This window comes from Haliotis rufescens, unplaced genomic scaffold, assembly GCF_023055435.1.
Source record: "Haliotis rufescens isolate VD_foot unplaced genomic scaffold, xgHalRufe1.0.p SCAF_10, whole genome shotgun sequence".
Classification (NCBI taxonomy): domain Eukaryota; kingdom Metazoa; phylum Mollusca; class Gastropoda; order Lepetellida; family Haliotidae; genus Haliotis; species Haliotis rufescens.
Window position 1 is genome coordinate 14,643,590 of NW_025963780.1, and position 13,721 is coordinate 14,657,310.

Genomic DNA, 13,721 nt, shown 5'->3' on the forward strand with positions numbered 1-13,721 from the left:
ACACCTACATGTAGGTTAATTAGTTTTCCAGAAGTTTCACAACTTCAGCTAAGCCTCATTCATGTAAACTTGTTGGAAGGAGGATACAATGACTAAATGTTTTCAAGTTCCGTTTTATGGATAGAACATATTAACATATGAATTTACTTTCTGATTTTAAAAACAATTTTCTAACATGCTAATGTTAAAATATTTTAGAGAGAATGTTAGCCTGTTTGAAACAGAAAGGATTGTGTGTTTTGGGGATATATTTTTTAAAGTTTTTGTTTGCTTGAAGAAATAATAATTTTGTGTGCTGAACTATTGATGGATGAAACACTTATGTTACAATTTCATCTAAAAAACATCCTCACTCTGTGCATTATGAAAATGAAATGATTTCTACCATTTTTTTTCAACACTACCATAGGAAATGATGAATGTTATGTGAGGAATTTAAGGTTGTGCTTTGAACCATACTTTTATCAATACAAATTCCAGTGTAAATTCCATCCCCAAATTACTTAAGATAACAAAGGGGAAATTTTGATACACTAACATCTGTTGTTGTCACATGCCCTCAGGAAATGAAATGTACAAATTTGGCTTGCAGTTTAAATATTCTGTGTTTGAAAATTGCTGGAAAATTATGGAATGAAGTATTATTGGTATTATGATGTACATACTACAGAGGTTATGTGCGCTGGCAAGTGGGAAATATGTACATGATTTTTATATGCAAGGGCAAAGTTCTTTTTTGACTAACCATGAACTCATAAAGCAATGGAGAAAATCAGAGGTACAGATTGAGACAGGGTTGGGTGCCCAGACCAGTTATATTGGAGGCTCACCCTGCACTGCATGCTGGCTTCATCAGGCCCAGTAAGGAGGGCTATTACTTGGCCTCTGTTGTACATCATCATCATCTCCTGCTTCTTTGCACTCAAGTGGGATGAAGAGGCTTTTTTCTGGAATATGATTCAATCAAATATCCATTTCTTGAGCAGTAGTAAGAAGCAATTCCTCTGTAACAGGGTCCTGTTTCACAAAGCGATTGTAGCGCTATGACTGTCGTAAGTCTATGTTAAAGTATGTGAGTTACGATCATCTTAGCGCTACGATTCCAAGAATGGGGACCTGGACATTTGTGCAGCTATAATGTGCATTTTTGTGGGACCAGCACTGTCAGTAGAGATCTGTGTTAACTGCAATATTATAATCTGGATAGGAGTGGTCAAGGCATTATGTGTTTATCATTTGATTTGAGGTTTCATGTGAATTGGTTGTTTTCTCTGTCTGTCGTCATTCATATGTCTAAGATTTTACATTTTGCCAGAGGCCTGTGTTTATTAAGATATGGTCACATTTTAAATTTCCCTACTTCTTTTAACAATTGTTTCCCCTGAGCATGCTGAGTGAACCCTTATTTTTGAATGATTGAAAACTTAACAGAGCTCAAGGATTATCACTTGAGCTTGTTTGCAAGTACTTCAGGGACTGTAATAGTATTGGTAAGTGTGTTCACACAGATTATTATTTGTTCACAGGGTTACTGCTGTAGTATCATCAGTGTTAGTTTGGCAGGGGAGTTGAAGTACTTCTGTAACTATGACAACTCCCTGAATTGTGTTCTTTGCAATGCATTATATTAATATTGTCAGATTCTCCATTTTAAAAAAATCCATTACAATGATATTGAAATGATACAATCAGTGTTTCATGTTCTTCTGTAAATGATTTTGTCACTTATTTCATGGACTGGGGCAGAGCGAGGTGACACACATGTCCCTGAGTGGGGACAGTGTAGACCAGCATATAGTCTATGAAATAGTTTATTACACACTACATTTCTCTCCTCTAAGATTTAAACAAATAATTTTCCTGATGCTGATTTCATAGACTGTTTTAGAGCCTTCCTATAGGTGGTATTGAGCTGGCTTGAGCTGGCTAGACTGGCTTTAATATAAATCTAGATTGGTTTTGTGTTTATAAAATAAATATATTCCACAGTCATGGTGCGGGACTAGGGAACAGTGGTCCTGTGATCCTTGAGATTCATATACTCATGTTCACAGAAATATTATCTAGGCAGCTCTTAATTACTTATTTTCAACATAAGGGTTATGGCAAGGGGACCATGACATTCATTCTTAATTTTAAACTCTGGTGCATAGTGACATCATTTATCTATCATAATGAACGACTGGAAACAGTTCATAGAACATCTCACACAAATGATATAGATCCCCAGAAATTTATCACTGTGTTCTCACTGAAAGAGAGGTTAATATTAGCACAGCCAGTGAGATTTGTGATGTTATCTGTATGTCCCGAATCTTGAGATGCTCCACCAAGAAAGGACTGTTAAGGAATTGATCTACTGTATGTTATAGGATCACACACTCTGCTGGCTTGGGCATTGTACTGGGTGATGGACCCAAGGATTGAGGAATTACTTTGGCGGATTGAGTGGACATTAGGTGTTTGGCTGCAGTCGAGTAGGCTGGGCCACTCTGCTGTCACTGAACAGCTGCAGGACTGGTGAAGGGCTGCATAATATTATTTATAGATTGACAGTTGTGCCATGGATGATCTCCGCTATTTTCAAGCATCTTCTTGGAAAGAAGATGCAAATGAAAATGATAGAATGACAATAGACATGATAACTTCTGAGTTTAGAAAGGAGCTTGTATGGATAACCCATGCAATATTTGCAATCATATTAACATTGCATATTGAGAATGACTTCATACTTCTTGAATATGCATTACTGCATTGGGTTCAGGATCACAAATAGTTTTGTACAGTCATTTTGCTCCAAGTATATGAGGCTGTGGAAGATATTCAAGGTGAAACAGGTGGGAATGTTGGATGTAGCTTTGGTACAGTTGTTGTAGTGGATGTTCCCGCTCAGCTGCAGGTGCTGGTGTCTCGGCTGTGTTTTGATCGATACCACTGACCAGCCCTTGACCAGCTGCTGACCAGGTTCAAGATGTGTACTTTTGGTAATTGCTGTGATTTGCCAGCCTTCCAGGCATTTTGTGTCAGTATTTCTGGACTCAGAGCCAGGAAAACGGCAAGTGAATACCATGACAGTCTGACCAGAGTAGAAAACCATCATTTCATCAGTTTATCTGTATTTCAGTCTTAAGGAATGCAACTGCAAGTAGAGTTGGTGGCTAGAGGGGTAAATGTTTCAAACATTTCCTGCTTTCTTCTGTGGTGTAAAGATTAATTTACACCACAGAAATTGTTGTGAACTATAAGCCGTTCCCTCCATAATGCAGATCCTCTGATGGGATGCTCACTGGCAGCTGTGTCACTGTCATTAGTGAATGGACTTTCATGCGTTTAACTATTGTGGCCTGAACATTGTGTAATCTGATGTACAGGCTGTGGGATACCCTTTCACAGCTATCATATCAAATTAAATCTGAGTCATGCTTCATGCATGGGATAAACAATCAAAATTCTGTCACAGGTTTGGACACCCATGTTACAATGGGCCTGAGTTGAACCTTTCTGTTATGATTTTGTTCAACAAGTTCCTTTTCAAACACTTTTATCTTATTCACTGAACTGCAGGAATTGTGGAGACATTAAATGATATTCAGTGGTGAGTTCACAATTAGGACTTTGTGTCTTAAACTGAATTGATCATCAGGATGTATTTTGATTGCATACTAATGATTTTTATGGTAAGAATGGTAAGAAGTGTAACATAAATCTTCAAAAAGATTAATATACCCCTGCTAAAATGCAAAAAACACCATTCAGAACATCCATTTGGATGGGAAATTCATATTTGTGCTTACTCCCTTTCCTAGTGTTAGTTTTCCTGAAAGTAACACAAAACAATATCCAATTTAGTTGATTGCTGACAAATCTGAATGGTTTGATTTTAAAATCTGGAAAATGATTATTTCCATGAACTAGGATGAGAATTGCAACACAGGAGCCTTGCTAATGATTTGAAAGTACCAAATGTGATGTTGAGCAAATAAACACGGGAAACGGCTGTTTACTTCAAATGTCATTTGAGCCTCCCTAATTACTACCTGACTGCATGGTGAGTTACATGTTATGGGTGGTAATTCCTGGTTTGATGTATCGATTGTTGCTTTATGATTGTGACCGAGTTGGTGCTTGGATCTGGTCATGAGAAGTGGCCCAGCAAAATGGCAGGTGGGGGTGGGGAAGAGAGCGAACGACATGTGTGCTGCTTCCATCACAGAGCTGCTGCACAACATTGGCCTTGAGTATGGAGGAAATTGTGGATCTATTATCACATGGAAAGCCTTTGGCTGGTTAAGCACCAGGCACATATTAAAAATTGCACTGAGGATTGAAGAAATTAATGGGGAGTGTTTGTCTGCTGTAGCTTTACTGAAAGTCGCTATTAAACTAATATAATACATTCAAATGAAGAACTATTTTTTTAAGATTTGAAAGTAAAATGGTATATGTTGTAGAAGATTTATTTGATCTTTTAAACGTAAAAAAATACTTGAAAGGATTTTAAGACTGATATTGGAGGGAGTTTAGTGAGCGTACAACTACTTCTAGAGGAGGCACCTAGTTCAGGAAAGTATCCATTAGCAGCGGAAGGCTTCATCAACTGCTCAGCACAGTTGCCACTGACAATTCAAAAGCACACAGGATTTCGCCTTCTACTTAATTTATATTTCTTGTTGGTGGAACAAGTTTCCAAGTATCTTGAAGGATTGTTTGTTGTTTCATATCATAACAAAATAATTGATCAACTGTCAACATGTGCATTACTTTTGTATATGTGATGAATAGGGTACTGTGGAAGCGGTGGGAGATTAGCAATACTCTAATTGAAAACAACGACATTATGACTAAATACTTTTCCCTCCCTCACAGATATGCATACTGATACATGATATAAGTATACAATAACATTGTGTAAAAAGAAGCAAGTTCTCTTGTTGCTGTAAAAATCTTTAAAGTGCCGTCAGTCCTGCAGAATGTTGGATGCTGTGTGGGATCCCCTTATCACCAAGTCTTATTGTTATTGACCAATGAAGCAACTGTTCCTTGTGGAATAAAAATGGGGCAGAAATGGAAAACATGAGAAATGATTCCCTTTTATAAAAGGATGACTGATTTTGGTAAATTAAAATAAATGTCATTGAGACTTAAAATGAAACAAAGTAATCAATAGCTGGAGAGTTATTCAGGGCTGCGTCTGGTAAAATTGGGTTTTAAGATGCACAAAACGGCAAGCTAAAGTGAAGTCATAGCAGTGTAAAAAGAAAATCAATTTGTATTTGTGTTTGGTTTGATAAATGACACATGAATCAAAGCTCAGAGTACTTCATCACAGCCAATGGGAACACCATCACAAAAACCTATTGAGAGCCAAATGTGAATTGATTTCCTAAATTTCCAGGCCAAAGTTGTGTTAAGTCTCAATCAAAGAGTGCAGCATCGATTTACCAATTACATGATATGTGATGATGCACCATAGTGCAACTGGCTGCATTTTCTCGCCGCCTTCCCAACATTGCAAGCTGAAGGTTTATAGCACAAGCCATTATGCTTTTCACAAAAAAGTAGCTTTTCATTATTTTGAATTTACCTTACTGCTTGCAGTTTAGCTAAGTGGGTGGGTGGGAAAACCCCTTCCTTATCTAAACATGCATTAGGATTTATTGGTGAGCTGTTCAAAGGAGATTATAGGTCATGTTTGTCTATCACAGGAACATAAAGTACATACCTGTGTTGACTTGTTATTCAACTGATGTGGAATTATTTGAAACAAGGCCTGATGAGAAACATTGGAATGAAAGCTGCACTAGCATGAGTAGTTTAGGTCCAAGGATCTTACAGTTAATTAACATTGCTGATTGGTGTACTATGGGAGCTATGAGTAACATTCTGGTTTTTTACCTCTTTACAAATGATGCCCATGACATGGGCTGAAAACTGGTGATTGCTGCTATGCTTACGATGTGAGCTCACTTCTCCAGGAACTGAGAGTTTTCCCCTGAGCATGATTTCTTGGCATAATTTATGATTCATGCATGCCACATTTGACCATATTGACACAGAAAATTGAAGCACAGGACAAAAGGTGTTGGTTAACTGTCCAGGGGATTAACTGTGTGTGGATTCTAGATAATATTTGATTTCATCAGCATGATCAGCTCAGCCTTTGTCATAGAGATAAAAACTTGATAACATTTGCTTTCAGTTTATCCTTTATAATGCAATTTTCAATTTTTTCCGATGACTTTGCACATATGTTTGTGCGTTCATCATATGTTGTGTATTGTAGAAAATATTAAAACTTTTAAAGACATTTTGTATTATTTTCAACAGGATATATTATTCTGTTAGTAATGAGATTGTCATGTGGTCAAGTGTTAAAGTTAATTTGATCATATTGAAGAGCATTTCAATTTGGATATTTTGAAATGTCGCTATAGTATTGATGATACTGAATATGCACCATACTGCTGATGTATGTTATGAGCAGACTTTGGACCAGTGTTTATTTCTTCCAGAATAGTAACTTACAGAGATGTGCATCTTTTGTGTTGTCAAAATGATTTATTCAAATTTCTCAGGTGGATCCCCTTTGCCTTGCCTCCTGACCAGCTGACTATTATACACATGTTAATACCTGCTCCCACTTCAGATGGTAACTTTCAACATAATCATATGATCCACAATGATGAATGGCAAATATCATGGGGATGATGCATGTGTGAATGAAAGGCAAGGTTTGGTGCAAGCCGGCAGTTATCTCCTTGCAATGCCCAGATTTCCCATGTACTTCCAGAACCACTATCATAAATGGTTAAATTGGACATGTGCTGTGATGAGACAGATGAGGGTTGGTACATGTGCTGGAGCAATTACATGGTGCAGTAACTTGTGTAGTCCTCCCTCCCTCTAGCCTACCGTGAGCATCTCTGGAGTGGCTGCTGCTACTGCAGCTACTGCCTCTGCTTCTCCTAAATGACTTCAGTAACATACGAAAATTCCCTGTCTCCCCTCACTAATTTAGTCTTTAGCCGCAGGATATGCAATGGAAGCCAAGGACTTAAGTCACGGACGAAATGGATCAGAGACAATATCCATTATGCACAATAGGCATAAAATCTGGCTCTTTGTTTCAGAGGATTTCAGTGGACATTAATGGCTTGTTGGGGGACTTGAACCATGCAGATCACTGGGGCCCACTAGTACTGTAATGTCACACTAGCACATGATTGGAGGGTTTTACTTGGTATAATGTGGAGAAATTCCTATGATTTGTCAACCACTTAATGTTTTGAATGGCTAGTCTGAATTTGAACGGTAAATTGCAAGAATGCTTTCAGAAGATGTCAATACTTGGACAGTAACAAGTGGAAATAAAGCTATGTGTCATTTTGTGGATAATTGCTGTGACAATATGGTATTATTCAGGTGTATCATGGTACATCACTGAATCTGTTATGGGTGTAATGAAGCAACTTAAAAAATGTCACTTTTTCATTGTGAGCATCTCACTTTAAATAATAATTCTTCCGGTCATTTAGTTATTTGCAGTGGTATGTGAAGAACATGTTTGGGTTGAAGTAAAGCTTTGTATGCATGGTATGTACTTTATTATGCAATTCTGCCTTTTCCAGTTCCACAAATAGCCTCCAAATGAATCTAGGTAATGACCTCTTGCCTGTGAATAATGTAGTGTGTGGTGTACTGTCCTTGAGCAGGTTGAGAGTTGATGGGCTCTGATTCCAGGCACGTTTCCACCTGTCCATACATCACACCACAATCCTGCCAACTTTTACACAGCACAGATTACCGACCACATCCTGTAGGAGATCTGCAGTCATCAAAATATTAATATAACAAAGATTCTTCATCCTCAACAGCAATTTGTTAATGCTTCATTGTTTTTTTTAGTGTGTGTCACTTTGCTCCTGTGTAAGCTTTGGGGGACTCGAGGCAATTGAGGAATATGTCAATGTACTCGCTTGGATATTCTGAACTCGGGGGGTGGTGGTGGGGGTGTGGGGTTGGGGGGTGGGTGGGGGTGGGGGACAGCTTGGTAGGAAATTATCATGGGTGGAAGTGATAAAAGATACAAGTGGAAGAAATGTTGGTGACATGGATCAAATAATTCCAAATGTAACTTTAATAGGAAAGCCAAACCCAACAGCAGACTCAAAGATTTAATAATTTTCTGAATATATATAAGGATAGGCAAATGTTTATCAATAATGTTAGCTTGGCCAAAAGATGCCAAAACATAGGGCAGCTTATTGAAATTGAGGTTCAAATTGCCAGTTGTTGTTATGATAATTTTCACACTTTCTATATGAACTGATTCTATACTTGATTAATAAGATTATATATTCTATAAATACAGGTACATATGTAATTAAATAACGACTTTTGATAAATGAGAGGTCACGTGTCTACAGGTGAACATGTAGGGTGATGGATGTGATCCTGTCGAGGTTAGCAGTGGTGGGAAGAAGTTCAGTGGAAACAGGACATTACATAACTGCCTCTGAAGCCCATACATTACAAGCCTGTAAACACCAGCCACAAGCAGTCCTTGCCACAACTTGACGCTGTTCAGCTGAAAGAGTGAAGCCTGGGAGAGTCCCATCCTTATTATCATTAGCTCAACTTGTGGTACACCTGCAGAGCTATTGTGATAGCTTGTTGTCCATCCATCCGCCCTTCCTTCTGAAATTGTGCCTTGTATCTCCATTTTGCACATGTTGCTTCCCCCAGGATCACTGGGCATTGGTTCAAATATATCTATGTGCAGTTTTCAAACGTAATGCATTGTCATGTCTGAACATATACATCCATCAGGTTTTTGTGTGTTTGTCATTTATCTTTTTACACATTTGAGTACATATTTTTGCAGTGCACAATGTATCATAACATTGCTTCGTGAGTTCTGTCTCCAGATGAGCCGTGCACTGAGTAAATATGTACACAACAGGTAGTGATGTCATGACTACATGCGAAACGGCTGGACATTCCAAGTCAGTGCAACTGGCGTGGAATGTATGTTTAAGAAATAAGCATATGTTGCATTGATTTCCCCTGGATTATTTTGAACCCATGCTTGCATGTCTGGGATTAGAATAGAGTATAATATGTATTAATGCATTGCAGAACAGATTGTACAGTCATAGCAGAAGGATATTGCCCTCTGCTAGAGTAGGATCCAGGTCAGCTCAATGTTTTTATATCAGCATTTATAATTGACATGATTAATGTGTAACTGCTCACATCTAAACATTACAGATGGTCTTACATCTTAAAGCCTAGGGAGTAAGGATAATTTCAAGTACATTCATTGGCTATGGAAGTAAATTCCCATTTTTTCATTTATTATCCCCCCGGCATATAATGCATATAGCGATCAGCCAGTCTGTCCGTCCGTCTGTCCGTCCGTAATCATTTACTTTTCCAGGGGAGAACTCGAAAACAATTCAGTGTATTTGATCGAAACTTGGCAAATCTATCAGTCACATACTGAAATTGTGCCTTTTGCTTTTTAGGAATTTTAGAATTTTTATTTTTTATGTTTCCATGGCAACAAGTTGGACTTAGGTTCTGTAAGGATGGTGTTTGTTTCCGGAATGTAACTCAAAAACCGTTAAATACTTTCTTACAAAACTTTGCATGTCTACCAGGCACATACTGAACTGGTGCCTTTTGCTATTTATGAATAATTTTTTTTAAATTCTTTACGTTTCCATGGCAACAAGTAGGACTTAGGTTCTATAGGGAAGAGTTCGTTTCCGGAGCATAACTCAAAACCCATTCAAAGCTTTCTAACAAAACTTTGATGCCTATCAGACTCATGCTGAACTGGTGCCTTTTGCTATTTAGGAATTTTAGAAAAACATTTTTTTTACGTTTCGATGGCAACAAGTTGGACTTAGGTTCTGTAAGGATGGTGTTTGTTTCCGGAATGTAACTCAAAAACCGTTAAATACTTTCTTACAAAACTTTGCATGTCTAACCAGGCACATACTGAACTGGTGCCTTTTTGTCCCCCGCCATGCAAAAGCGCGAAGCTGGATTGTCTTCATATTTGGAACTATGGTGTATATACAGACTCCGCAGACACCAGTCGGTTTTGGTGACCTTGACCCCATTTTCAAGGTCACAGCAGGTAAATCTGCTTTTGGAGTTGGAAAACGGTGTTGCCGCGATATCTCAAGAACTAATCGCTGGATTGTCTTCATATTTGGTACTATGGTGTATATACAGGTGGGGGACATTTCGTCACTTCTGTGACAAATACTTGTGCTATTTAGGAATTTATTTCTTAAAAATTCTTTACGTTTCCATGGCAACAAGTTGGATTTAAGTTTTAATATAGGGTGGGTTCACTTATGGAGTATAACAAATAAACTGTTAAATATCTCCTTGCGAAACATTGCATGTCTATATATAAAGCACATACTGAACTGGTGCCATTTGATATTAAGGAGTTTTAGAAATGTTTATTTTAGAATTTCCATTGCAGCTTTTTTGACATGGGCTAAGAGAAATGTTGGGTCAGTTACCTGGTTTTGTACCATATTGTGTTAAAATGGGCGGGGGATATAGATGACTTCGTTGACAAAATGCTTGTTTAGTTATTGTTTCTTGTAATTTGTCATTTGTTTGCATAAAAAAACCCCACAGAAACACACTTGTTTTACTTTCCATTTCATATGGATGCGACCATGGTGGATCTTTTGTGGGTAAACAATGTATGCTTCTTCAAGAACATTCAACTCTTGACTCATTACATACAGAATTGCACATTTACTTGTGGTTACTTTACAGACAGCTGCAGGGGGATATGTCATCTTTCTGATGACTCTTGTTGTATGTGTAATAGTAGTGGGGCGATACACCAATGCGTCAGTGGATCGCGATTTTTCACTTTCGGATACACGTTTCGATCACAATCGCACACACAGTAAAAAGTATTGATTCTTACTTTAAGTGTATTCTCCAATAAATGTTACACCAAACACTAATTACCAGTGATAATGAGTAGTGAAAACGTAAATATTTTCATCCGTTGCACCATACTTGACACTGCCAACTGTAAATCGTTAGTGTGCCACTGGTATTTGGCCATCCTGTCTATGAAAAACATGGCTCACGCACCACAGAAAAGTGCACATGCAAGTATCGTGATCAAGGTATCGTGATACGTATCGAATTGCACAGTTGGTGTATCGTCCCAGCCCTAATGTGTAACATAATTTTTTTTAACATTTGCAATTATTTGAATTAAACCCGACTGTACCATTTATCTCTAGTGTGGATTTTTGTCCCATGATATTGCCCTTGTCATGGAATACCAGCTTAGCACTTGTCCTACAGGATTTCTGGTTGTTGCCATCCTGTCAGATCCAGATATATATCCAAGTAACAGTTTTAGGATGTGTGCTTGTATCATAGTGTGTCGGGGTGTTGAGACTCTATACACTGGACATCTTCTCTGGACACCTTCTCTGGTGGAAAACAGGATCTCATGGGTTGAGTGTTATAAATGCATGTGTCTCACTATCTTGAGTATTTTCTTCTACCATACTGTGAACAGTCTGAGTGTAGCCAGAAGTTGCCTAATGTCTGATTTGAAATAGAAGAAAAATGTGAAATGCTTGTTCACAGTTGTGGTGATGAATGAAAATGGTTTCTGGTAAACCATGAAATCCATCAGCCAAACAAAAGGCCTGACAGGTAAGGTCAGAGCATTAAAAGTGAGGTTTGTAAGAAATGGGTTGGCTAGTGGAATGCAGCGGGAGTGTGATCACTGTTTGACAGAGACAGTTGGGAGAGGGAGACAGAGGCCCAGTCAGCAACCCACACAGGGAGTTTAGTCTCACAATACTATCACCCCAGGCCAATCTTAAAGTGATGGTGTTGCTTGTTTCAACAGGGTTGTAGATTGCCAGATATTGAAGTGGTTGTACTGGAGGTCTGTGATATGAGTACAGTCACAGAGCAACTCACCAGTGCATTCCAGGAATAGTAGTGTCACAGGAATAGTGTATGTTGTGTAGCTGGTGTGGGAGATCTCTCATTTCAAGATTGGAAAAGGCTCAGAAAGTATCTGTGTGATATGGCTGATATGGAATGAAAGGTGTGGATATCAAGGCAGTGTGCAGTTTCAGTGTAGCTGTGGATTGGAAATGATTTGGTGAATGTTTATCCTTGACTTATGTTTTCATAAGGATCACAACATTTTACATATTGTTGGTATAATTGCCATTGGGTGACAGATTCCTTGATGCTGATCAGACATTCCAGGAGCATGATGTCGTATTTTGTGTTTCAAGAAGTCTGTTGATTGTGTCAATGCACAGGTTTCTGTGTACAGAAACACACACTCCAGGGAACTGAGATGTTACCAGTGATCAGACGTGTTATCCCTAGATTATGCTTCATGTGTAGATGTAGAATAGGAAGGTACCCCTCGGACAGCCTAACAGACTACGATCAATATATGTACCGAGTATTGACACAGAATTGATTTCTATTTTGAATGCTTTGTAGCAATTCCATTGTTTAGTTTAAGCGTCACTTCATGCAAACATTTGTGAATGCATATTGCACTGATTAGTGAGTCAAAGTGACCATGTTCAGCTGAACTGTTGAGAAGAAAGGCTCCTGGTACAGAACTGGTAGTGAGTTTGTGATTCATCTGACTGAGTGATGCAGAATGTGGATTATGACTTTGACAAGGAGGTGTCTACATCTCTTGCAGGTCGGTACCCATACTTAAAAACAGAATAACCACCTCATCTGATGTTATTAATGGAATCAGAAGACTGTTATAAATGAGCTTTCATCTTGAAAAGTTGTTTTGCACTGTACTAAGATGAGTGAGAAGTTCTTACAGATGTCTATTTTTAGTGTTGTGTCTTTTGAACCAGACTAGACAATTGTATTGAGGCGATTAGGTCCACGTTATTTATCATAATAGAATGAAGATTTAATACACTGGATAATAGAGGATGGTATAAGGACCTCCTTGCGAGGGCTGGGATGAGTCCAAATTGACTACCCAGGTACTCGATCCACTAATAATTTCCCAACCCTACCCGGGTACTTGCTGTATGTGTCAAGGGATGGGTACAACATGTCCACTTGGGAATTATTTTATCATGGCAAAAACAGTTTAGATACACATATATAATGACCTTATCATGCATACACTGAAGTTGACTGACGCTTTATCCTTCCTCGAACATATAAATGTCTGAATGAAAGTGTGCATAGTAAGAAAGAAATTTGAACATTAGCCATTGGTAGTGTAAGCATGGAGTAATATTGTCATTGTCACAGGTCTAGGTAGTCCTGTGGGCATGGTGGGTACCCAGGTGCTATTCAGGACCAGCCTGACCGAGTGACCCATCTAAGCCCTATTCCTTGCATTATGAATGTCTTTATAGATGGATGATGGTGATAAAAGCTCCCCTGATAACTTGAAAATAAGTTACCCCAAGTTTAGGTTCCCTCCACCAAATGAATGTATAGTAGTAAAGATCACATCATAAGCTTATGAAAAATGTTGGTTTTCATCTGTTTCCATGTTATTCAAGACTCTGATGCCACGTATTGGTACAGGGGAGAAGTGAAATACTGAGTGTTTACTAGGGTCTGTTGGTCAGATAAAGGTTGGATGTTCATACTTGTTCCTGCAGTGGAACTACGATTAGACAGAAGTGAAAACCTGACGT

General features: G+C 38.4%; 1 protein-coding gene across 14 annotated transcripts in view; it reads left to right on the top strand.

Moving 5' to 3' along the window:
* LOC124112094 (tyrosine-protein phosphatase non-receptor type 4-like) overlaps positions 1-13,721 on the top strand; it is a 142,968-nt gene that overhangs the window by 20,145 nt on the left and 109,102 nt on the right. The gene's annotated exons all lie outside the window — the stretch shown is intronic.